Here is a 24,654-nt window from a genome sequence, read left to right as displayed (position 1 = left end):
GTGAAAGCCTTCCTTTGACTCCTACTATTGATATTCAAGGAGTTTCAGTGGCCTAAGACGAGTTTCGCACGTCTCCCTTTGCCGGTAAGTAAAAGGGGACCAAAAGAGACCAAAACTGGAGCTTGGGTCCAAAAGCGCTAGAAAGTGCCAAAAGGGGAGAAGCTGGTGTGAAAGCCTTCCTTTGAGTCGTAGGAGTGATAGTCAAGGAGTATTAGTGGCTTGAGACGAGTTTCGCACGTCTTCCTTTGCCAGTAAGGAAAAGGGGACCAAAAGAGACCAAAAGTGGAACTTGGGTCCAAAACCAGCAGAAAGTGCCAAAAGGGGAGAAGGCGGTGTGAAAACCTTCCTTTGACTCCTAGTATTAATATTCAAGGAGTTTCAGTGGCTTGAGACAATTTTCGCACGTCTTCCTTTGCCGGTAAGGAAAAGGGGACCAAAAGAGACCAAAACTGGAACTAGGGTCCAAAAGCGCCAGATAGTGCCAAAAGGGGAGAAGCTGGTGTGAAAGCCTTCCTTTGAGTCCTAGGAGTGATAGTTAAGTAGTTTCAGTGGCTTGAGACGAGTTTCGCACGACTTCCTTTGCCGGTAAGGAAAAGGGGACCAAAAGAGACCAAAACTGGATCTTGGGCCTACAGGTGCCAGAAAGTGCCAAAAGGGGAAAAGCTGGTGAGAAAGCCTTCCTTTGAGTCCTAGTACTGATATTCAAGGAGTTTCAGTGTCCTGAGACTAGTTTCGCATGTCTTCCTTTGCCGGTAAGCAAAAAGCGACCAAAAGAGACGAAAAGTGAAACTTGGGTCCAAAACCGCAAGAAAGTGCCAAAAGGGGAGAAGCTGGTGTGAAAGCCTTCCTTTGACTCCTAGTATTGATATTCAAGGAGTTTCAGTGGCCTGGGACGAGTTTCGCACGTCTCCCTTTGCCGGTAAGCAAAAGGGGACCAAAAGAGACCAAAATGAGAACTTGGGTCCAAAAGCGCTAGATAGTGCCAAAAGGGTAGAAGCTGGTGTGAAAGCCTTCCTTTGAGTCTTCGGAGTGAAAGTCAAGTAGTTTCACTGGCTTGAGACGAGTTTCGCACGTCTTCCTTTGCCGGTAAGGAAAAGGGGACCAAAAGAGACCAAAAGTGGAACTTGGGTCCAAAACTGCCAGAAAGTGCCAAAAGGGGAGAAGCTGGTGTGAAAGCCTTCCTTTGACTCCTTGTATTGATATTCAAGGAGTTTCAGTGGCCTGGGACGAGTTTCGCACGTCTCCCTTTGCCGGTAAGTAAAAGGGGACCAAAAGAAACCAAAATTAGAACTTGGGTCCAAAAGCGCCAGAAAGTGCCAAAAGGGGAGAAGCTAGTGTGAAAGCCTTCCTTTGAGTCCTAGAAGTGATAGTCAAGGAGTTTCAGTGGCTAGAGACGAGTTTCGCACGTCTTCCTTTGCCGGTAAGGAAAAGGGGACCAAAAGAGACCAAAAGTGGAACTTAAGTCGAAAACCGCCAGAAAGTGCCAAAAGGGGAGAAGCTGGTGTGAAAGCCTTCCTTTGATTCCTAGTATTGATATTCAAGGAGTTTCAGTGGCCTGTGACGAGTTTCGAACGTCTCCCTTTGCCGGAAAGCAAAAGGAGACCAAAAGATACGAAAACTGGAACTTAGGTCCAAAACCGCCAGAAAGTGCCAAAAAGGGAGAAGCTGGTGTGAAAGCCTTCCTTTGAGTCCTACTATAGAGATTCAAGGAGTTTCGGTGGCCTGAGACGAGTTTCGTACGTCTCCCTTTGCCGGTAAGTAAAAGGGGACCAAAAGAGACCAAAAGTGGAACTTTGGTCCAAAAGCGCCATAAAGTGCCAAAAAGGGAGAAGCTGCTGTGAAAGCCTTCCTTTGACTCCTAGTATTGATATTCAAGGAGTTCCAGCGGTGTGGGATGAGTTTCGCATGTCTCCCTTTGCTGGTAAGCAAAAAGGGACCAAAAGAGACCAAAACTGGAACTTGGGTGCAAAAGCGCTAGATAGTGCCAAAAGGGGAGAAGTTGGTGTGAAAGCCTTCCTTTGAGTCCTAGTATTGATATTCAAGGAGTTTCAGTGGCCTGGGACAAGTTTCGCACGTCTCCCTTTGCCGGTAAGCAAAAGGGGACCAAAAGAGACCAAAAGTGAAACTTGGAACCAAAAGCACCAGAAAGGGAGAAGCTGGTGTGAAAGCCTTGTTTTTAGTCTTAGTACTGATATTCAAGGAGTCTTAGTGGCCTGAGACGAGTTTCGCACATCTTTCTTTGCCGGTAAGCAAAGGGGGGGACCAAAAGAGGCGAAAACTGGAGCTTGGGTCCAAAACCGCCAGAAAGTGCCAAAAGGGGAGAAGCTGGTGTGAAAGCCTTCCTTTGAGTCCTAGGAGTGATAGTCAAGGAGTTTCAGTGGCCTGAGACGAGTTTCGCACGTCTTCCTTTGCCAGTAAGCGAAGGGGGGGACGAAATTAGACGAAAACTGGAATTTGGGTCCAAAACTGCTAGAAAGTGCCAAAAGGGGAGAAGCTGGTGTCAAAGCCTTCCTTTAACTCTTAGGAGTTATAGTCAAGGAGTTTCAGTGGCTTGGGACGAGTTTCGCACGTCTTCCTTTGCCGGTAAGGAAAAGGGGACCAAAAAAGACCAAAAGTAGAACTTGGGTCCAAAACCGCCGGAAAGTGCCAAAAGGGGAGAAACTGGTGTGAAAGCCTTCCTTTCACTCCTAGTATTGATATTCAAGGAGTTTCAGTGGCTTGAGACGATTTTCGCACGTCTTCCTTTGCCGGTAAGGAAAAGGGGACCAAAAGAGACCAAAAGTGGAACTTGGGTCCAAAACCGCCAGAAAGTGCCAAAAGGGGAGAAGCTGGTGTGAAAGCCTTCCTTTGACTCCTAGTATTGATATTCAAGGAGTTTCAGTGGCCTGGGACGAGTTTCGCACGTCTCCCTTTGCCGGTAAGTAAAAGGGGACCAAAAGAAACCAAAATTAGAACTTGGGTCCAAAAGCGCCAGAAAGTGCCAAAAGGGGAGAAGCTAGTGTGAAAGCCTTCCTTTGAGTCCTAGAAGTGATAGTCAAGGAGTTTCAGTGGCTTGAGACGAGTTTCGCACGTCTTCCTTTGCCGGTAAGGAAAAGGGGACCAAAAAAGACCAAAAGTGGTACTTGGGTCCAAAACCGCCGGAAAGTGCCAAAAGGGGAGAAACTGGTGTGAAAGCCTTCCTTTCACTCCTAGTATTGATATTCAAGGAGTTTCAGTGGCTTGAGATGATTTTCGCACGTCTTCCTTTGCCGGTAAGGAAAATGGGACCAAAAGAGACCAAAAGTGGAACTTGAGTCCAAAACCGCCAGAAAGTGCCAAAAGGGGAGAAGCTGGTGTGAAAGCCTTCCTTTGATTCCTAGTATTGATATTCAAGGAGTTTCAGTGGCCTGGGACGAGTTTCGCACGTCTCCCTTTGCCGGAAAGCAAAAGGGGACCAAAATAGACAACGCTGGAACTTGGATCCAAAAGTGCCAAAAAGTGCCAGAAAGGGAGAAGCTGGTGTGAAAGCCTTCTTTTTAGTCTTAGTAATGATATTCAAGGAGTCTTAGTGGCCTGAGACGAGTTTCGCACGTCTTCCTTTGCCAGTAAGTAGAGGGGGGGTACCAAAAAAGATGACAACTGGAGCTTGGGTCCAAAATCGCCAGAAAGTGCCAAAAGGGGAGAAGCTGGTGTGAAAGCCTTCCTTTGACTCCTACTATTGATATTCCAGGAGTTTCAGTGGCCTGAGACGAGTTTCGTACGTCTCCCTTTGCCGGTAAGTAAAAAGGGACCAAAAGAGACCAAAACGTGAACTTGGGTCCAAAACCACCAGAAAGTGCCAAAAGGGGAGAAGCTGGTGTGAAAGCCTTCCTTTGAGTCCTAGGAGTGATAGTCAAGGAGTTTCAGTGGATTGAGACGAGTTTCGCACGTCTTCCTTTGCCGGAAAGGAAAAGGGGACCAAAAGAAACCAAAAGTGGAACTTGGGTCCAAAACCGCCAGAAAGTGCCAAAAGGAGAGAAGCTGGTGTGAAAGCCTTCCTTTGACTCCTAGTATTGATACTCAAGGAGTTTCAGTGGCCTGAGATGAGTTTCGCACGTCTTCCTTTGCCGGTAAGGAAAAGGGGACCAAAAGAGACCAAAACTGGAACTAAGGTCCAAAACCGCCAGAAAGTGCCAAAAGGGGAGAAGGTGGTGAGAAAGCCTTCCTTTGAGTCCTAGGAGTGATATTCAAGGTGTTTCAGTGGCCTGAGACGAGTTTCGCACGTCTTGCATTGCCGGTAAGCAAAAGGGGACCTGATGAATCCATATTTTTACTGATATTTTAGCATAATTCTAGCTCATTTAATAAGGAAAATATATGAAGAAAGCAGAAAAACTCAGAAAAAGAGAATGTTTGAAAGTTCTATTTCAATTTGTAGTTATTTTCGCATTTGTAGAATTTATGCTTAATTCTTAAGGAATTTATCTTGTTTTTGAAGGAATAATCTGAGCAAAAGTCATGGAAATGGAGAATCAATGGAAAGGAAGAGGAAGAATGGCAATGTTGGACTCCAAAATACAAGAATTATGGATTGCAGCCTGGGCGTGATCACTATTTTTAGTGAAAGTGATCATTCCAGAGCCTAAAGGAGAAGAAGAGCCTGTGCGTAATCACTTTTATTTACAAGAGTGAGCGTTGCCAGTGTGCGCAGAACTGGGGTTTCTATATATACATGATTGAAGCGCGAAAACTGGGATCTTTTGCTCATTTTCTGTTTTGTTAGTTAGATTCTCGTTGAGAGAGAGTGGAGAGAAGATTGGGGTCGAAGCTTGAAGCTCCAAGAAGAGGGATCGGATTGGAGCTCGTGGCTATGGCTACTCTGCATTCTTCTTCATCTTCTTCTTCTTCTTTCTCTGTTTTTGTTGCAATGTGTGCTTAATTTCCCATAGTTAGGGGTTTATGGAACTCGAATTGATGTGTTGATTCGACTTTATCTTCTGAACTTAAAGTTCTTGGATTAATTGAGTTGTTAATTCTGCTTTTCATGCAATCTTTGAATGGAAATTCATTTGATTAATCAAGAGGAATCTTTACCAGAAATTGGATTGTTTGCTCCAATCTGAATTGGCAACCAGAGTTTAGGGATTCTTAGGGATAAGGAGACCTAATTCTGCAATCTTATAGTTCTAATTCTTAATGCAACTTGAAATTGAATCTCACCTAAGGGATTAGGGAGGTTTAGTGGATTGTTAGGGTCAATGAGTTAAGGAATTAACCTTTGGCTATTACTATGCGAAACTGATTGTCAATTAACCAAGTTCTTGAATGTTCAGAGGCATAATTGAATTAATACTAATATTCTTGTGAAGTAAATTTCTAACTATTCTTCATTCCTATCTCATTTCATTACATACTCTGTTTTTTTGCAAGTTCTTTACTTTAATTGCTTTTGTTTACTGCTGTTATATGTTACAAATCTCATTCCAAAATTCGTATGGCTCAAATGGTTATAATTCTGTGAAGTGGTACTTGAAACCTAAATTCCCTGTGGAGACGATATTCTGATCTTAAATTTACTCATCACTTGCTGCAATCCTAGTGCACTTGCTAGTGTTAGATTGCGAACAACAAGTTTTTGGCGCCGTTGCCGGGGAATTTGAGTTTCAATATCATTAGTAACATAAGAATAGCTAGATTGACTAGTTTGTTTCTCTGAATTTCTGTAGTATTAGTCTGTAGTTAGACATTTTGTCCATTTTGCGTAATTCTGTAGCTTTTAAACTTGTGTTTCAATTACTTTTACTGATATTTGCTGCATAATTTTCGTGGTGCAGTTCTGAATACTAACTTGTAGTTTACTTTTGTTTCATTTTGAAGTGTATATGCGTGGCAAAAACAAAAACAAATCAACTCTAGTCTTTGATCCTGACATAGACATAACCTTAAGAAGATTGAGAAAAGAGTCTAGAGCAGAAAAAGTCATAAGGAGTGATAGTGAGTTAGAAGCTGTCCATTCTCCAGAATCTCAGAGTAATCCTAGAGTGAAAAGAACACCTACATCTTTGAGACAACTAAATTCAGAAATAGAGATGGCAGAACAAAATAGAATTAGAACATTAGGGGACTATGCAATTCCTAACATGCAAGGTTTTAACTCTTCTATAAACAGGCCAACTATTCAAGCCAACCATTTTGAGATTAAACCTGCCTTGTTACACTTAGTCCAACAAGATCAGTTTTCTGGTGGAAATTCTGATGATCCTAACTTACATATTTCAAATTTTTTACAGCTATGTGACACCATAAGAATAAATGGGGTTAGTGAAGAAGCCATTAGACTGAGACTATTTCCTTTTTCCTTAAGAGATAGAGCAAAATGCTGGTTACAAGCTCAACCACAAGGAAGCATTACAACTTGGACAGAACTTGTGAACAGGTTTCTAACCAAGTACTTCCCTCCATCCAAAGTTGCTAAACTGAGAGGAGAAATTACATCCTTTGTTCAGCAAGATGGAGAATCATTGTATGAAGCTTGGGAAAGATACAAAGAATTGCTAAGAAGGTGTCCACATCATTGTATTCCAGATTGGATGCAATTGGAAACTTTTTATAATGGGATGAATGCAGTAACAAGAACAATGGTTGATGCTGCTGCTGGAGGTTCATTAAATACAAAGTCCTTGGAAGAAGCTCAAAGGATTATTGACATGATGGCATCTTCAATGTATCAGAATTCAAACTCAAGGAATCAAGGAAGAAAGTCTGGTCATGAAGCTAAAGTTCTAGAAACTTTTCTTGCACAAAATCAGCTACAAAATCAATTGTTTTCAGAACAATTAGCTGCCTTGACACAACAAATCAACAATCTGCAAACAGGGAGTATGCCTACCAGTCAGCTAAGTTGTGATTTTTGTGGAGGGAACCATGCAAATGGTGCATGTGAGGCATCCACAAGTGAACCACAAGAGCAAGTGAATTATATGAATAATTTTCAGAGACAACAGCCATCCTATCCCCCTGGATTTCAATTTTCAAATAATAGAACTCAGCAGTATTCTAATTGGAATAATCAATATTCTGCTGCAAAGAATTCTAATTCAAATTTGCCTTTTTCTAATGCAGGTCCAGCAACACAACAGCCTTATTTTCAGAGGAACTCATCCACTCAACCTCAAGGAAATCAAAAATTTTCTAGACCTATGAATGAGAGGTTGACTGAGATGGAAGAAACTATGCTACAATTCATGAAGGTGACTCAAACAAGCTTCAAAAACCAAGAAGCTTCCATGAAGAAACTAGAGACACAAATTGGACAATTAGCTGAACAACTATCCAGCAGGGATGAAGGAAGATTTTCAAGCAATACAGTAATCAATCCTAAAGAGCAATGTCAAGCCATAACTACAAGGAGTGGAGCTGTAGTTGCAAGCCCTAAACCAGCAGAAAAGAAAGCGAATGATGCAGCAGAAAGAAACATTGAACAAGATCTGCAACAAGGAAATTTTAAGCTATTGAAGAAAGACCATTTAGAAGAAAAAGTAGATATGCCTATGAATTCCGAAAGGAAAACCAAAAAGCAACTCTTTGAGGAAGCTTGTAAGCCAATAGACCCAGAAAAATACAAGAGGCTGCCCTATCCTCAGAGAGTCCAAAATCCTAAACAAGAGGAACAATTTGAAAGGTTTATGAATGTCTTTAAGAAATTACAAATTAACATTCCTTTTGCAGAAGCTTTGGAGCAAATGCCTTCATATGCAAAGTTCATGAAAGAACTACTTTCCAGAAAAAGGAAGCTAGAGCATGACAAAACAGTACCTTTGACAGAGGAGTGCAGTGCCATTCTTAAGAGAAAGCTTCCTCAAAAGTTGAAAGATCTTGGATCATTTAGCATTCCTTGTGAAATAGGAAACTGCACTGTGGGAAGAGCATTGTGTGACTTGGGAGCAAGCATAAATCTGATGCCATTGGCTGTTCTGCAGAAACTTGGCATAGAGGAAGTGAAGCCCACCAACATTACACTGCAGCTAGCTGATAGATCATACACTTATCCATATGGAGTTGTTGAAGATTTATTAGTTAAAGTTGACAAGTTCATTTTTCCTGCAGATTTTGTAATTCTGGACATGGAGGTGGATTCTAACATTCCTTTGATCCTAGGGAGGCCATTTCTTGCAACCGGAAGAGCTTTAATAGATGTGCAAAAAGGTGAACTTATGCTTCGAGTTCAAGAAGAGAAGGTAATATTTAATGTGTTTGAAGCTTTAAAATATCCAGTTGAAGATAATACATGTATGAAGGTAGATATACTGGATGCTTTTATTACACAACACCATATGAAAGAATTTGATGAAACTGCTGTGTTAGAAGAAATAATATCTGCAGGGAATGACAAATCTGAAACTCTGAATGAAGAAGATATCATGGAAATATAGCAGCAATTGGAAGCTCTGCCGATGCAAAAACCTGCAGAAAATTTGGTGAAAGAAGAGTTGAAAAAGGACGCTAAAGAAGAGGAAAAGCAAAAGCTAGAACTGAAACAACTCCCTTCACACTTGCGGTATGCATTTCTGGATGAGAAACATGAAAATCCAGTCATCATCAACAATGAACTTAAGGAAGAACAAGAGGAAAAATTGCTCAGAATTTTGAGAGAACACAAATCTGCAATTGGCTGGAGTATTGCAGATCTGAAAGGTATAAATCCCTCATTTTGTAAGCACATAATTTTATTTGAAGAGAATTTTAAGCCTGTTGTGCAGCCACAAAGGAGGTTAAATCCAGCCATGAAAGAGGTAGTTAAAAAAGAGGTCATAAAGCTGTTAGATGCAGGAATAATATACCCTATTTCTGACAGCAATTGGGTAAGTCCAGTCCAAGTTGTTCCAAAGAAAGGTGGTATGACAGTTGTACCTAATGAAAAGAATGAACTTGTCCCTACTAGGACTGTGACTGGATGGAGCATGTGCATAGACTATAGAAAATTAAATGATGCAACCAGAAAAGACCATTTCTCACTACCATTTGCAGATCAAATGTTAGAAAGACTTGCTGGACATTCATTTTATTGTTTTCTTGATGGGTATTCAGGATATAATCAAATAGCTGTAGATCCTTTAGATCAAGAGAAAACTGCATTTACATGTCCATTTGGAGTCTTTGCATATAGGAGAATGCCATTTGGTTTGTGTAATGCCCCTGCCACTTTCCAAAGATGCATGCTTTCTATTTTTTCTGATTTGGTAGAAAACATCATAGAAGTGTTCATGGACGATTTCTTTGTTTTTGGTGATTCTTTTGATGATTGTTTAGCTAATCTATCCACTGTTTTGCAGAGATGTCAAGATACTAACCTTGTGTTAAATTGGGAGAAGTGCCATTTCATGGTACAAGAAGGCATTGTCCTTGGTCACAAAATTTCAGAGAAGGGAATGGAGGTGGACCAAGCTAAAATAGAATTCATTAGTAAATTGCCTCCACCTGTCAATGTTAAGGGAGTTAGAAGTTTTTTCGGACATGCTGGTTTTTATAGAAGATTCATAAAAGATTTTTCCAAGATTGCTAAACCCTTGAGTAATTTACTTGTAAAAGATGCAGATTTCATATTTGATGATAATTGTTTGCATGCATTTTCTGTTTTAAAAGAGAAACTGATTTCTGCACCTATTCTTGCAAAACCAGATTGGAAATTACCTTTTGAACTCATGTGTGATGCAAGTGATAGTGCAGTGGGTGCTGTTTTAGGACAGAGAAAAGATAGGAAATTACATGCTATATATTATTCAAGCAAAGTGTTAAATCCTGCACAAGTGAATTACACAACAACAGAAAAAGAACTTTTAGCTGTTGTATATGCTTTTGATAAGTTCAGATCATATTTAATGGGTTCAAAAGTGATTGTATACACTGATCATGCTGCTCTTAAATATCTTTTGACAAAACAGGATGCAAAACGAAGATTATTAAGATGGATTCTACTCCTCCAAGAATTTGAGCTAGAGATCAAAGACAAGAAAGGGAAAGAAAACAGTGTAGCAGACCACTTGTCCAGACTTCCTTTGGAGAGTTTAACCACTGAATCATTGGAAATAAATGAAGAATTTCCAGATGAAAAGCTGTTTGCAGTGGAAAACGTGCCTTGGTTTGCTGACATTTCAAATTTTAAAGCCACTCAATTCATTCCAAAGAGGTTTACTTGGCAGCAAAAGAAGAAGTTCTTACATGACAGCAAATTCTATGTGTGGGAAGACCCATATCTGTTCAAAATTGGAATAGATGGGTTAATTAGAAGATGCATTCCACAAAGTGAGCAAGCTGAGATACTATGGCATTGTCACAATTCAGAATATGGAGGCCACCATGCAAGTTCAAGGACTGCTGCAAAAGTCTTGCAAGCAGGTATCTTTTGGCCTACACTCTTCAAAGATGCCAAGAAGTATGTGGAAAACTGTGATAAATGTCAAAGAACTGGAAATATTTCAAGAAGACATGAGCTGCCATTAACCAACATCCTAGAAGTGGAACCATTTGATGTATGGGGGATTGATTTCATGGGACCATTTCCCCCATCATTCTTACACGAATACATTCTAGTTGCAGTGGATTATGTGTCTAAATGGGTAGAAGCAATTCCCACCAGATCAAATGATGCAAAGGTAGTGATTTCTTTTATAAGAAAGAACATTTTTTCAAGATTTGGTGTGCCTAGAGTGCTGATAAGTGATGGAGGTACTCACTTCTGCAACAAGTATCTTGAAGCTGTATTAATGAAATATGGTGTGAAGCATAAGGTTGCTACTCCATACCATCCACAAACAAGTGGACAAGTGGAGGTTTCAAATAGAGAGATCAAGCAAATTCTAGAGAAAGTAGTGAACAGTTCAAGGAAGGATTGGTCAAAGAAACTGGATGACTCACTGTGGGCATATAGAACTGCTTTTAAAACTCCAATTGGTATGTCTCCATATCAGCTAGTATTTGGAAAGGCCTGTCACTTACCTCTAGAGCTGGAGCACAGAGCATATTGGACTACCAAGTGGCTTAACTTTGATTTGTCAAGTGCTGGAAAGAAGAGAGTTTTACAGTTGCATGAATTGGAAGAATTTAGACAACAAGCTTATGAGAATGCAAAGTTGTACAAAGAAAGAACCAAGAGGATCCATGACAAATTTATTCTGCAAAAAGATTTCAGACCTGGCCAGCAAGTACTATTATTCAATTCAAGATTAAAATTGTTTCCAGGGAAACTGAAATCTAGATGGTCTGGACCATTTTTTATCAAGGAAACTTCTCCCTTTGGAGCAATTCTTATAGAAGATCTGAAAACAGGGAGAGAATTCAAGGTCAATGGCCAAAGATTGAAGATCTATCATGGAGAGGAGTTTACAAGGAACATATCATGCATGAAACTGGTTTCTCTTGAGTGAGAAACATTTAATGTCAAGCTAATGACATTAAAGAAGCGCTTTGTGAGAGGCAACTCACATTTCTAACCCAATTTAAGTTTTCTGCATTATTTTTGAATTAACAGTATTCATAGAAGTCAAAGTCTGAACTTTTCATCTTGGTTACCTTGCTGAATCTGATGTTTGGAATAAATCTGGTGGCTGAAACAAGAATGCAGATTGGAATTAATTAGAATGCTTAAAGTTCTTGTACAGTCTGAATAATAGTTATCAAATTCTGCAAATTTTCTGCAAAATACAAAGTTCTGCATCAAACTCATCATATTCTGTAATTTTGATGCAAAAGGTAAAGTTTGAAGCATGCTAAATCTGTCATTTGTAGTGAATCTGATAAATGCAATTGGACTTCATGCTATAATGTGTTATGGAAAAGTTAGAATTGCATTGTGAATATGTTAAGTAGAAATTCTGCAGAATTCAGCCTTGGATGAATGTTGCATATGTAATTAAGGGTGAACATGATGAGGGAAGTAGGTATTTTATATGATGAGTGTGTATTGGAATGATTATGATTTGTTAAGTGAGCCAATTAAAGTTTGGAGAACTTGGATTGATGAAAGGAATCACTCTTTTGCAGGAAAGCAATCACGCAAAAACTGACTGGGAAACACAGCTCTCTGGAATAATCACTCTCGCTGATGAGAGTGATAACGCAGAGGCAGATGGGAAAAACACACTCTCTGGATCACTTCCTTTCCTTGTCAAGAGTAACCATGCATAGGTAAGTATGAAATATTTCATAGCGCGTTACTCCTTTTACTGAAAAAAGTGACCACGCTCAAGCAAAAAGCTTGCGCGTTATCACTTTGCCCAGCAATAGTGATAACGCGCATTGCATTCAAAATTTCCAAGCTCTCTGGAACACTCACTCTGTTCGACAAGAGTGACAACGCAGAATTTTATTAATAAGGGAACGTTCACTTCTCACTTAAAAAGTGGGCACGTGCACACGCGTGACCCCAGACCCCATATAAAGGAACCACGCTCACATCCATTTAAACCTAAATCCCCATTTCCCTCTGAAATTCCTCTGACTTTTAATCTTTCGTGAAGCAACCAGCAAGCAATTGCTCCTTCTTTTTCACTGTCATTCACATTTCTGAAGCTCAAGGTACGTTCTCTGCATTCTCTGAAATTGTATTTAGGGTTTTTCTTTGCTTCAACTCTGGAAAAATGTCAAAAATGGCAAATGGGGAAATATCTTGAGCGTATTCGATTTAAGGAACTTTAAATACTGTGAATAAGTTTTCAAAGTCATTCAATCTCCTCTGTTAACATATTCATATCTGCATTATGCGAAAAATTTGAACATGACTTTGAAAGAAATAGAAATACTCCAGTTGCCATCAACGAAAATACTCTTTGCATGCAATATTTGAATGTTGATGTCTGAACTGAGTTGTATGGAACGAATTACTGCTGTATATTGCACTGCCTGATTATACAGATAGCATACTGATAGTCCTGCATTAAGTTGATCTTTAGTCTTTGATGATAATGAATGAGTGCACTGTCCTAATTATATGTGATTCAAAGAAACAATAGGCAATATTCTGGATGGAATTTTGCTGTCAGAAGATAAATTCTTTTAGGAACCATTAGTAGTTGAAATGTGGTTGAAAATTGTGATTCTTTTTCTGCATTCTTGGTGAAATTGTGAACTCTGAGGGAACAAATTATGAAGGCCAGTTTAAAATCCCCTGAATATGGTTTGATTAATTTTGTACCTAAGTTCTAGTATATCTGAAAAGTTAAGAGAGCATGTAAAAAAAATATATATATGTTGATAACCTATAATAGCATCTCTGCGTTAACCTGATGTGCTTTGAAAGTGTGCACTCTAAACTACAAATTTAAAGGTTTAACCAATTTTGACTGTGATTGCTTAGTAATTTGCAATAGTGCTTGTGTGTTTATATGATTACATTCTCATGACAGCAACTGATTGTAAAAAGATACATACTGCAAGTTGGAATTCTGCACATGGATTGATTGAATTTATCTAGTAAAGAGATGTATACTGTCACAATTCTGTGTCATGAATTTTAAACTGTCAAATTACTTGCTTGTTTTTGCAGCCACTTCAAAATGGTCAGAACTTCTTTGAATACACCAGTTGGACCTTCTAAGAAGACCAAAGCTGGATCTGCCAGCAACACTCCAAGAAGGAGATCTATCAGGAATATGCAAGCTGGAATAGCCAGGAATTCTTCAACCACTAAAAGAGCAAGAACTGATGGTGTCTCACCTTCCTCACCCATTGAAATCGCTGACCCTCCTCAGCCAAGTGTACCCACACCTGCAACCTATTCACCACCTCAGCCGACCAGAAGAAATGCTCCTTCTACCTCTACCCCTACTGATCATGATCCAAGATTCAGGAGTATTGCTCACGAAAACTATTTCAAGGCAAATATTCTGAGGAGGAAGATTGTCCCAGATAGAGCCTTTGAAATTGCTGAAGGCAGAAAAGGGGATGGGACAACTTCTGCTCCTTGGCTGATAATGGTTGGAGAGAAATTACACAGGAGTTTTATGCAAATGCAATGCGGTTCAAGGGAGACCAAATTCCCAAATTTCACACAATGGTCAAGGGTAGGAGGGTGGATTTCACTGCTGCCAACATCAATCGAGTGTTGGAAATTTACACTGAAAGGCAACCTGGGCAGATGGACTTCACTGACTTTAAGAATAGTCCAGACAAGGATTATATTGAAATCCTGCACAGAATTGGAAGCCCAGGCACAACTTGGCAGCTGAACCTCGCCCAGAAACCCAAGTGTATCACCACCAAGAACCTGCTACCATTTGCTAAAGTCTGGAGTACTTTTCTGTTGAACTCTTTCATGCCAGTCAAGCATAGCTCAACCCTGGCAGTAAAGAGGGCTGAATTATTGTTTGCTATAGTTAATGATATGTATATTGATGCAGGGGAAGTAATTAGTGAATGTATCTTAAATATTCTGAAAACAAAAAGAGATTCACTAGCCTTTCCCTCATTAATCACTTTACTTTGTGAGGATGCAGGGGTTGAAGTTGGAGACTACCAAGAGAAAATCAGATCTGCTCCCTCTATCTCTGTCTCAATGGTAAAGGAAATCTATGCCACCACCTCCTGCACTTCAGCTGCACCTATCCCCACCCAGTTCAGAAAGGAGAAACCAATGAAGATGAAGGACATCCTACATCTTTTGGTTGAAAGGAAAAATCAATTGGCTGAACGACAAACTGAGCTCCACAACAGTTTGAAGGCAGGAACTATGCTAGTGGAATGTGTGTTGATGAATCTTGGTCAGAAGATGGGAATGACCAAAGATGAACTTTATCACACCAGACTTGGCCGAGAATGCTCAATGTCTACGCTCATCAGTCTTTAAAGACTTGCCAATCTACAAGACTCATTTTCCACAGCCAACTGAAGAAGTGGTGGAGGAAGAAGAAGATGAGGAGGATGAGGAAGAAGATGAAGATGAAATTTCTGATGAAGAGGATGCCCAAGATGACTAGTTTAGGATTTTTGTTTTATTTTCTGTTAATTCAAATTTTCTCTTGATGGTCTTGTAATTAAGTTTCAAACTTTTTGGTTTCATTTTAGAATTTGGATTTGTAATTTGCACACTTGGTATATTTTGGTTTCATGCTAATTCTGAACAATTATATTTTGAACATACATTAATTCTGCAGAATTCAATCCCTTTTCACTTGATAATTGATTGAATTTTTGGTGTTTTGTGCAGAAAATGTCACAACCACACAACACTCACACACCTTGGAAGCTGACACTTGCACCAGCTGCCATGAAATGGGGGTTTCATTCTCTACCTCTTATTCATGAGTTAGCTTCACAATTACACTGAATTATTCATGAAAAACACCAAATACTAGAATAGATAATAAATTGCTGGCTGTTAATTAAATAAAAATGATTGACAATTTTGTGAATTCTGTGTGAATTTCTTTTTAAGTTGTTTTTCCCATTCTCAAAATGAGATCACACTTGTATTTTCAAAAATGAGGCAGTTGCCACTAGGTGCATAAATTTCTGAAGAGTGCATTGTGTTTTCATTAATCCTCATGATCACTTATAAATACCTAGTGAGATTTGAGCTGTCTAATTCTTTTTCTTGTGTGATTAATCATATTTGGCTGCATTCTCTAGAACTTACCCTTGTTCTTAAATTGAATATGCATGTTACAGTTTTCACCCACATGATAGAGGCCATGATTGATATCCTAATCAGCCTAAATGCCTTCCTTTATGATTGAATGTCTTAGTTCACCCTTTTGAGCTTAATATCCCTTTTCTTGAAATTACCTCATTATAAGCCTTGCTGAAAAACCAATTTTTACCATTCAAAAGATCAAAGGCATAATGAGTTTAATCAAGAATGAGTTTTAAAACTAAGTTTGGGGTGGTATCCAGATTTTAATTGCTTGAGGACAAGCAATGTTCTAAGTTTGGGGTGGGAAATAGCATGCTATCTAAGTTTGAATTCAACAAGCCAGAAAGAAAGAACAAAAATGCTGCAGTAAAATGAAAAATTTATGAAGCAAAGCTGTGAAAAGAACAAAAATGTGAGTTCAAAAGAAAAGAAGTGCAGCAAAGTGCTGCAGAAAAAAACGATAGTGACTGAAAGCAAGAAAGAAGAACACTTACATAGTGAAAATTCTGTTGCAAGAAAAAAAATTTGTTTGCTGCATAAGTGAGAGAAGTAAGGAGGAATAATGTAGATCCAGGCTAGTTTTAAAATAAATCACTCAAAATGCCTCTGATCTTTTGAAATTGCATGTATTGTTTTCCATTTCCTTTGATACCTACCTTAACCTTAGCCTTGTTATAACCTGAAAAAGTCCTTTAGATGTGTGATTAATTGTACTAAGCAGAGGAGATGGAGAAATTGGGCAAGCATATGGTAGAGTGCAGTGAAATTGATGATTTAGAGTGAAAACAGCACCTAAACACTGTTGAGTGATGAGAGAAACACTTCCAAGTGAGCTGTGATCATGTTGATTAATTGTACTCACATGAATTTTGATTAAATGTATGAACTTAGGTAGCAATTCTTACTTAATGATGATTATGCAGTAGGAATATCATGATGAGTATTTGGAGGAATAACTTGATTGAAAATTTTGCAGAAAACATAGAATTGGAAACTAGAAAATCTGAGAAAAGCAGTTTATGAACTGAATTTGAAAATGGAGGAACTTACCCTTGGTTTGGTTTGATTTGCTTGAGGACAAGCAAAAATTCAAGTTTGGGGTGGTGATGAATCCATATTTTTACTGATATTTTAGCATAATTCTAGCTCATTTAATAAGGAAAATATATGAAGAAAGCAGAAAAACTCAGAAAAAGAGAATGATTGAAAGTTCTATTTCAATTTGTAGTTATTTTCGCATTTGTAGAATTTATGCTTAGTTCTTAAGGAATTTATCTTGTTTTTGAAGGAATAATTTGAGCAAAAGTCATGGAAATGGAGAATCAATGGAAAGGAAGAGGAAGAATGGCAATGTTGGACTCCAAAATACAAGAATTATGGATTGCAGCCTGGGCGTGATCACTATTGTTAGTGAAAGTGATCATTCCAGAGCCTAAAGGAGAAGAAGAGCCTGTGTGTAATCACTTTTATTTACAAGAGTGAGCGTTATCACTTTCGCCAACGAAAGTGAACGTTCCAGAGACGACTCCATTCCTGAGGAGCTGCGCGTTGTCACTTTCGCCACAGAAAGTGAGCGTTCCAGAGGCACTTGTATCAGGACAGCTTGCGCATGGTTACTATTACTCAAGAAAGTGATCACGCGCAGCCCTTTGACCTCCTGTGTTGCCACTATTATGAATAAAAGTGAATGTTCCAAAGAAGCCTTCAACTCTGCAAGTTGTGCGTGGTTACTCTTGCTTCTGGAAGTGAACACGCGCACTACATAAAGCTTCTGCGTGGTTACTCTTGTGAAGAAAAGTGACAACGCGCAGAACTGGGGTTTCTATATATACATGATTGAAGCGCGAAAACTGGGATCTTTTGCTCATTTTCTGTTTTGTTAGTTAGATTCTCGTTGAGAGAGAGTGGAGAGAAAATTGGGGTCGAAGCTTGAAGCTCCAAGAAGAGGGATCGGATTGCAGCTCGTGGCCATGGCTACTCTGCATTCTTCTTCATCTTCTTCTTCTTCTTTCTCTGTTTTTGTTGCAATGTGTGCTTAATTTCCCATAATTAGGGGTTTATGGAACTCGAATTGATGTGTTGATTCGACTTTATCTTCTGAACTTAAAGTTCTTGGATTAATTGAGTTGTTAATTCTGCTTTTCATGCAATCTTTGAATGGAAATTCATTTGATTAATCAAGAGGAATCTTTACCAATGGAAATTGGATTGTTTGCTCCGATCTGAATTGGCAACCAGAGTTTAGGGATTCTTAGGGATAAGGAGACCTAATTCTGCAATCTTATAGTTCTAGTTCTGATTGTCAATTAACCAAGTTCTTGAATGTTCAGAGGCATAATTGAATTAATACTAATATTCTTGTGAAGTAAATTCCTAACTATTCTTCATTCCTATCTCATTTCATTACATACTTTGTTTTTCTGCAAGTTCTTTACTTTAATTGCTTTTGTTTACTGCTGTTATATGTTACAAATCTCATTCTAAAATTCGTATGGCTCAAATGGTTATAATTCTGTGAAGTGGTACTTGAAACCTAAATTCCCTGTGGAGACGATATTCTGATCTTAAATTTACTCATCACTTGCTGCAATCCTAGTGCACTTGCTAGTGTTAGATTGCGAACAACAAGTTTTTAGCGCCATTGCCGAGGAATTTGAGTTTCAATATCATTAGTAACATAAGAATAGCTAGATTGAGTAGTTTGTAGAGACCAAAACTGGATCTAGGGCCTAAAGGTGCCAGAAAGTGCCAAAAGGGGAAAAGTTTGTGAGAAAGCCTTCCTTTGAGTCCTAGTACTGATATTCAACGAGTTTCAGTGGCCTGAGACTAGTTTCGCACGTCTTCCTTTGCCGGTAAGCAAAAAGGGACCAAAAGACACGAAAAGTGAAACTTGAGTCCAAAAGCGTCAGAAAGTGCCAAAAGGGGAGAAGCTGGTGTGAAAGCCTTCTTTTTAGTCCTAGTACTGATATTCAAGGAGTTTTAGTGGCCTGAGACGAATTTCGCACGTCTTCCTTTTTCGGCAAGCAAAAAGGGACCAAAAGAGACCAAAATTATAACTTAGGTCCAAAAGCGCCAGAATGTGCCAAAAGGGGAGAAGGTGGTGTGAAAGCCTTCGTTTTAGTCCTAGTACTGATATTCAAGGAGTTTCAGTGGGCTGAGACGAGTTTCGCACGTCTTCCATTGACGGTAAGCAAAAGGGGACCAAAAGAGACCAAAACTGGATCTAGGGCCTAAAGGTGCCAAAAAGTGCCAAAAGGGGAAAAGTTTGTGAGAAAGCCTTCCTTTGAGTCCTAGTACTGATATTCAACGAGTTTCAGTGGCCTGAGACTAGTTTCGCACGTCTTCCTTTGCCGGTAAGCAAAAAGGGACCAAAAGACACGAAAAGTGAAACTTGAGTTCAAAAGCGTCAGAAAGTGCCGAAAGGGGAGAAGCTGGTGTGAAAGCCTTCTTTTTAGTCCTAGTACTGATATTCAAGGAGTTTCAGTGGCCTGAGACGAATTTCGCACGTCTTCCTTTTTCGGCAAGCAAAATGGGACCAAAAGAGACCAAAATTATAACTTAGGTCCAAAAGCGCCAGAATGTGCCAAAAGGGGAGAAGGTGGTGTGAAAGCCTTCGTTTTAGTCCTAGTACTGATATTCAAGGAGTTTCAGTGGGCTGAGACGAGTTTCGCACGTCTTCCATTGCCGGTAAGCAAAAGGGGACCAAAAGAGACCAAAACTGGATCTAGGGCCTAAAGGTGCCAGAAAGTGCCAAAAGGGGAAAAGTTTGTGAGAAAGCCTTCCTTTGAGTCCTAGTACTGATATTCAACGAGTTTCAGTGGCCTGAGACTAGTTTCGCACGTCTTCCTTTGCCGGTAAGCAAAAAGGGACCAAAAGACACGAAAAGTGAAACTTGAGTCCAAAAGCGTCAGAAAGTGCCAAAAGGGGAGAAGCTGGTGTGAAAGCCTTCTTTTTAGTCCTAGTACTGATATTCAAGGAGTTTCAGTGGCCTGAGACGAATTTCGCACGTCTTCCTTTTTCGGCAAGCAAAATGGGACCAAAAGAGACCAAAATTATAACTTAGGTCCAAAAGCGCCAGAATGTGCCAAAAGGGGAGAAGGTGGTGTGAAAGCCTTCGTTTTAGTCCTAGTACTGATATTCAAGGAGTTTCAGTGGGCTGAGACGAGTTTCGCACGTCTTCCATTGCCGGTAAGCAAAAGGGGACCAAAAGAGACCAAAACTGGATCTATGGCCTAAAGGTGCCAAAAAGTGCCAAAAGGGGAAAAGTTTGTGAGAAAGCCTACCTTTGAGTCCTAGTACTGATATTCAACGAGTTTCAGTGGCCTGAGACTAGTTTCGCACGTCTTCCTTTGCCGGTAAGCAAAAAGGGACCAAAAGACACGAAAAGTGAAACTTGAGTCCAAAAGCGTCAGAAAGTGCCAAAAGGGGAGAAGCTGGTGTGAAAGCCTTCTTTTTAGTCCTAGTACTGATATTCAAGGAGTTTTAGTGGCCTGAGACGAATTTCGCACGTCTTCCTTTTTCGGCAAGCAAAAAGGGACCAAAAGAGACCAAAATTATAACTTAGGTCCAAAAGCGCCAGAATGTGCCAAAAGGGGAGAAGGTGGTGTGAAAGCCTTCGTTTTAGTCCTAGTACTGATATTCAAGGAGTTTCAGTGGGCTGAGACGAGTTTCGCACGTCTTCCATTGACGGTAAGCAAAAGGGGACCAAAAGAGACCAAAACTGGATCTAGGGCCTAAAGGTGCCAAAAAGTGCCAAAAGGGGAAAAGTTTGTGAGAAAGCCTTCCTTTGAGTCCTAGTACTGATATTCAACGAGTTTCAGTGGCCTGAGACTAGTTTCGCACGTCTTCCTTTGCCGGTAAGCAAAAAGGGACCAAAAGACACGAAAAGTGAAACTTGAGTTCAAAAGCGTCAGAAAGTGCCAAAAGGGGAGAAGCTGGTGTGAAAGCCTTCTTTTTAGTCCTAGTACTGATATTCAAGGAGTTTCAGTGGCCTGAGACGAATTTCGCACGTCTTCCTTTTTCGGCAAGCAAAATGGGACCAAAAGAGACCAAAATTATAACTTAGGTCCAAAAGCGCCAGAATGTGCCAAAAGGGGAGAAGGTGGTGTGAAAGCCTTCGTTTTAGTCCTAGTACTGATATTCAAGGAGTTTCAGTGGGCTGAGACGAGTTTCGCACGTCTTCCATTGCCGGTAAGCAAAAGGGGACCAAAAGAGACCAAAACTGGATCTAGGGCCTAAAGGTGCCAAAAAGTGCCAAAAGGGGAAAAGTTTGTGAGAAAGCCTTCCTTTGAGTCCTAGTACTGATATTCAACGAGTTTCAGTGGCCTGAGACTAGTTTCGCACGTCTTCCTTTGCCGGTAAGCAAAAAGGGACCAAAAGACACGAAAAGTGAAACTTGAGTCCAAAAGCGTCAGAAAGTGCCAAAAGGGGAGAAGCTGGTGTGAAAGCCTTCTTTTTAGTCCTAGTACTGATATTCAAGGAGTTTCAGTGGCCTGAGACGAATTTCGCACGTCTTCCTTTTTCGGCAAGCAAAATGGGACCAAAAGAGACCAAAATTATAACTTAGGTCCAAAAGCGCCAGAATGTGCCAAAAGGGGAGAAGGTGGTGTGAAAGCCTTCGTTTTAGTCCTAGTACTGATATTCAAGGAGTTTCAGTGGGCTGAGACGAGTTTCGCACGTCTTCCATTGCCGGTAAGCAAAAGGGGACCAAAAGAGACCAAAACTGGATCTATGGCCTAAAGGTGCCAAAAAGTGCCAAAAGGGGAAAAGTTTGTGAGAAAGCCTACCTTTGAGTCCTAGTACTGATATTCAACGAGTTTCAGTGGCCTGAGACTAGTTTCGCACCTCTTCCTTTGCCGGTAAGCAAAAAGGGACCAAAAGACACGAAAAGTGAAACTTGAGTCCAAAAGCGTCAGAAAGTGCCAAAAGGGGAGAAGCTGGTGTGAAAGCCTTCTTTTTAGTCCTAGTACTGATATTCAAGGAGTTTAAGTGGCCTGAGACAAATTTCGCACGTCTTCCTTTTTCGGCAAGCAAAAAGGGACCAAAAGAGACCAAAATTATAACTTAGGTCCAAAAGCGCCAGAATGTGCCAAAAGGGGAGAAGGTGGTGTGAAAGCCTTCGTTTTAGTCCTAGTACTGATATTCAAGGAGTTTCAGTGGGCTGAGACGAGTTTCGCACGTCTTCCATTGACGGTAAGCAAAAGGGGACCAAAAGAGACCAAAACTGGATCTAGGGCCTAAAGGTGCCAAAAAGTGCCAAAAGGGGAAAAGTTTGTGAGAAAGCCTTCCTTTGAGTCCTAGTACTGATATTCAACGAGTTTCAGTGGCCTGAGACTAGTTTCGCACCTCTTCCTTTGCCGGTAAGCAAAAAGGGACCAAAAGACACGAAAAGTGAAACTTGAGTCCAAAAGCGTCAGAAAGTGCCAAAAGGGGAGAAGCTGGTGTGAAAGCCTTCTTTTTAGTCCTAGTACTGATATTCAAGGAGTTTTAGTGGCCTGAGACGAATTTCGCACGTCTTCCTTTTTCGGCAAGCAAAAAGGGACCAAAAGAGACCAAAATTATAACTTAGGTCCAAAAGCCTTCGTTTTAGTCCTAGTACTGATATTCAAGGAGTTTCAGTGGGCTGAGACGAGTTTCGCACGTCTTCCATTGACGGTAAGCAAAAGGGGACCAAAAGAGACCAAAACTGGATCTAGGGCCTAAAGGTGCCAAAAAGTGCCAAAAGGGGAAAAGTTTGTGAGAAAGCCTTCCTTTGAGTCCTAGTACTGATATTCAACGAGTTTCAGTGGCCTGAGACTAGTTTCGCACGTCTTCCTTTGCCGGTAAGCAAAAAGGGACCAAAAGACACGAAAAGTGAAACTTGAGTTCAAAAGCGTCAGAAAGTGCCAAAAGGGGAGAAGCTGGTGTGAAAGCCTTCTTTTTAGTCCTAGTACTGATATTCAAGGAGTTTCAGTGGCCTGAGACGAATTTCGCACGTCTTCCTTTTTCGGCAAGCAAAATGGGACCAAAAGAGACCAAAATTATAACTTAGGTCCAAAAGCGCCAGAATGTGCCAAAAGGGGAGAAGGTGGTGTGAAAGCCTTCGTTTTAGTCCTAGTACTGATATTCAAGGAGTTTCAGTGGGCTGAGACGAGTTTCGCACGTCTTCCATTGCCGGTAAGCAAAAGGGGACCAAAAGAGACCAAAACTGGATCTATGGCCTAAAGGTGCCAAAAAGTGCCAAAAGGGGAAAAGTTTGTGAGAAAGCCTACCTTTGAGTCCTAGTACTGATATTCAACGAGTTTCAGTGGCCTGAGACTAGTTTCGCACCTCTTCCTTTGCCGGTAAGCAAAAAGGGACCAAAAGACACGAAAAGTGAAACTTGAGTCCAAAAGCGTCAGAAAGTGCCAAAAGGGGAGAAGCTGGTGTGAAAGCCTTCTTTTTAGTCCTAGTACTGATATTCAAGGAGTTTTAGTGGCCTGAGACAAATTTCGCACGTCTTCCTTTTTCGGCAAGCAAAAAGGGACCAAAAGAGACCAAAATTATAACTTAGGTCCAAAAGCGCCAGAATGTGCCAAAAGGGGAGAAGGTGGTGTGAAAGCCTTCGTTTTAGTCCTAGTACTGATATTCAAGGAGTTTCAGTGGGCTGAGACGAGTTTCGCACGTCTTCCATTGACGGTAAGCAAAAGGGGACCAAAAGAGACCAAAACTGGATCTAGGGCCTAAAGGTGCCAAAAAGTGCCAAAAGGGGAAAAGTTTGTGAGAAAGCCTTCCTTTGAGTCCTAGTACTGATATTCAACGAGTTTCAGTGGCCTGAGACTAGTTTCGCACCTCTTCCTTTGCCGGTAAGCAAAAAGGGACCAAAAGACACGAAAAGTGAAACTTGAGTCCAAAAGCGTCAGAAAGTGCCAAAAGGGGAGAAGCTGGTGTGAAAGCCTTCTTTTTAGTCCTAGTACTGATATTCAAGGAGTTTTAGTGGCCTGAGACGAATTTCGCACGTCTTCCTTTTTCGGCAAGCAAAAAGGGACCAAAAGAGACCAAAATTATAACTTAGGTCCAAAAGCGCCAGAATGTGCCAAAAGGGGAGAAGGTGGTGTGAAAGCCTTCGTTTTAGTCCTAGTACTGATATTCAAGGAGTTTCAGTGGGCTGAGACGAGTTTCGCACGTCTTCCATTGACGGTAAGCAAAAGGGGACCAAAAGAGACCAAAACTGGATCTAGGGCCTAAAGGTGCCAAAAAGTGCCAAAAGGGGAAAAGTTTGTGAGAAAGCCTTCCTTTGAGTCCTAGTACTGATATTCAACGAGTTTCAGTGGCCTGAGACTAGTTTCGCACGTCTTCCTTTGCCGGTAAGCAAAAAGGGACCAAAAGACACGAAAAGTGAAACTTGAGTTCAAAAGCGTCAGAAAGTGCCAAAAGGGGAGAAGCTGGTGTGAAAGCCTTCTTTTTAGTCCTAGTACTGATATTCAAGGAGTTTCAGTGGCCTGAGACGAATTTCGCACGTCTTCCTTTTTCGGCAAGCAAAATGGGACCAAAAGAGACCAAAATTATAACTTAGGTCCAAAAGCGCCAGAATGTGCCAAAAGGGGAGAAGGTGGTGTGAAAGCCTTCGTTTTAGTCCTAGTACTGATATTCAAGGAGTTTCAGTGGGCTGAGACGAGTTTCGCACGTCTTCCATTGCCGGTAAGCAAAAGGGGACCAAAAGAGACCAAAACTGGATCTAGGGCCTAAAGGTGCCAGAAAGTGCCAAAAGGGGAAAAGTTTGTGAGAAAGCCTTCCTTTGAGTCCTAGTACTGATATTCAACGAGTTTCAGTGGCCTGAGACTAGTTTCGCACGTCTTCCTTTGCCGGTAAGCAAAAAGGGACCAAAAGACACGAAAAGTGAAACTTGAGTCCAAAAGCGTCAGAAAGTGCCAAAAGGGGAGAAGCTGGTGTGAAAGCCTTCTTTTTAGTCCTAGTACTGATATTGAAGGAGTTTCAGTGACCTGAGACGAATTTCGCACGTCTTCCTTTTTCGGCAAGCAAAATGGGACCAAAAGAGACCAAAATTATAACTTAGGTCCAAAAGCGCCAGAATGTGCCAAAAGGGGAGAAGG

At 40.6% G+C, this 24,654-nt stretch overlaps 1 non-coding gene across 1 annotated transcript; it reads right to left on the bottom strand.

Moving 5' to 3' along the window:
• Positions 1 to 6,431: 6,431 nt before the first annotated feature.
• Positions 6,432 to 6,538, bottom strand: LOC113853547. The gene has a single exon (XR_003502637.1). It is a non-coding gene; the product is annotated as a small nucleolar RNA R71 (small nucleolar RNA).
• Between the last annotated feature and the right edge of the window lie 18,116 nt (positions 6,539 to 24,654).

Source organism: Abrus precatorius, unplaced genomic scaffold (assembly GCF_003935025.1).
Source record: "Abrus precatorius isolate BTA unplaced genomic scaffold, Abrus_2018 Scaffold0, whole genome shotgun sequence".
Lineage (NCBI taxonomy): Eukaryota > Viridiplantae > Streptophyta > Magnoliopsida > Fabales > Fabaceae > Abrus > Abrus precatorius.
The sequence above is the reverse complement of the archived record's forward strand: the minus strand, read 5'-3'. Positions and strand labels throughout refer to the sequence as shown.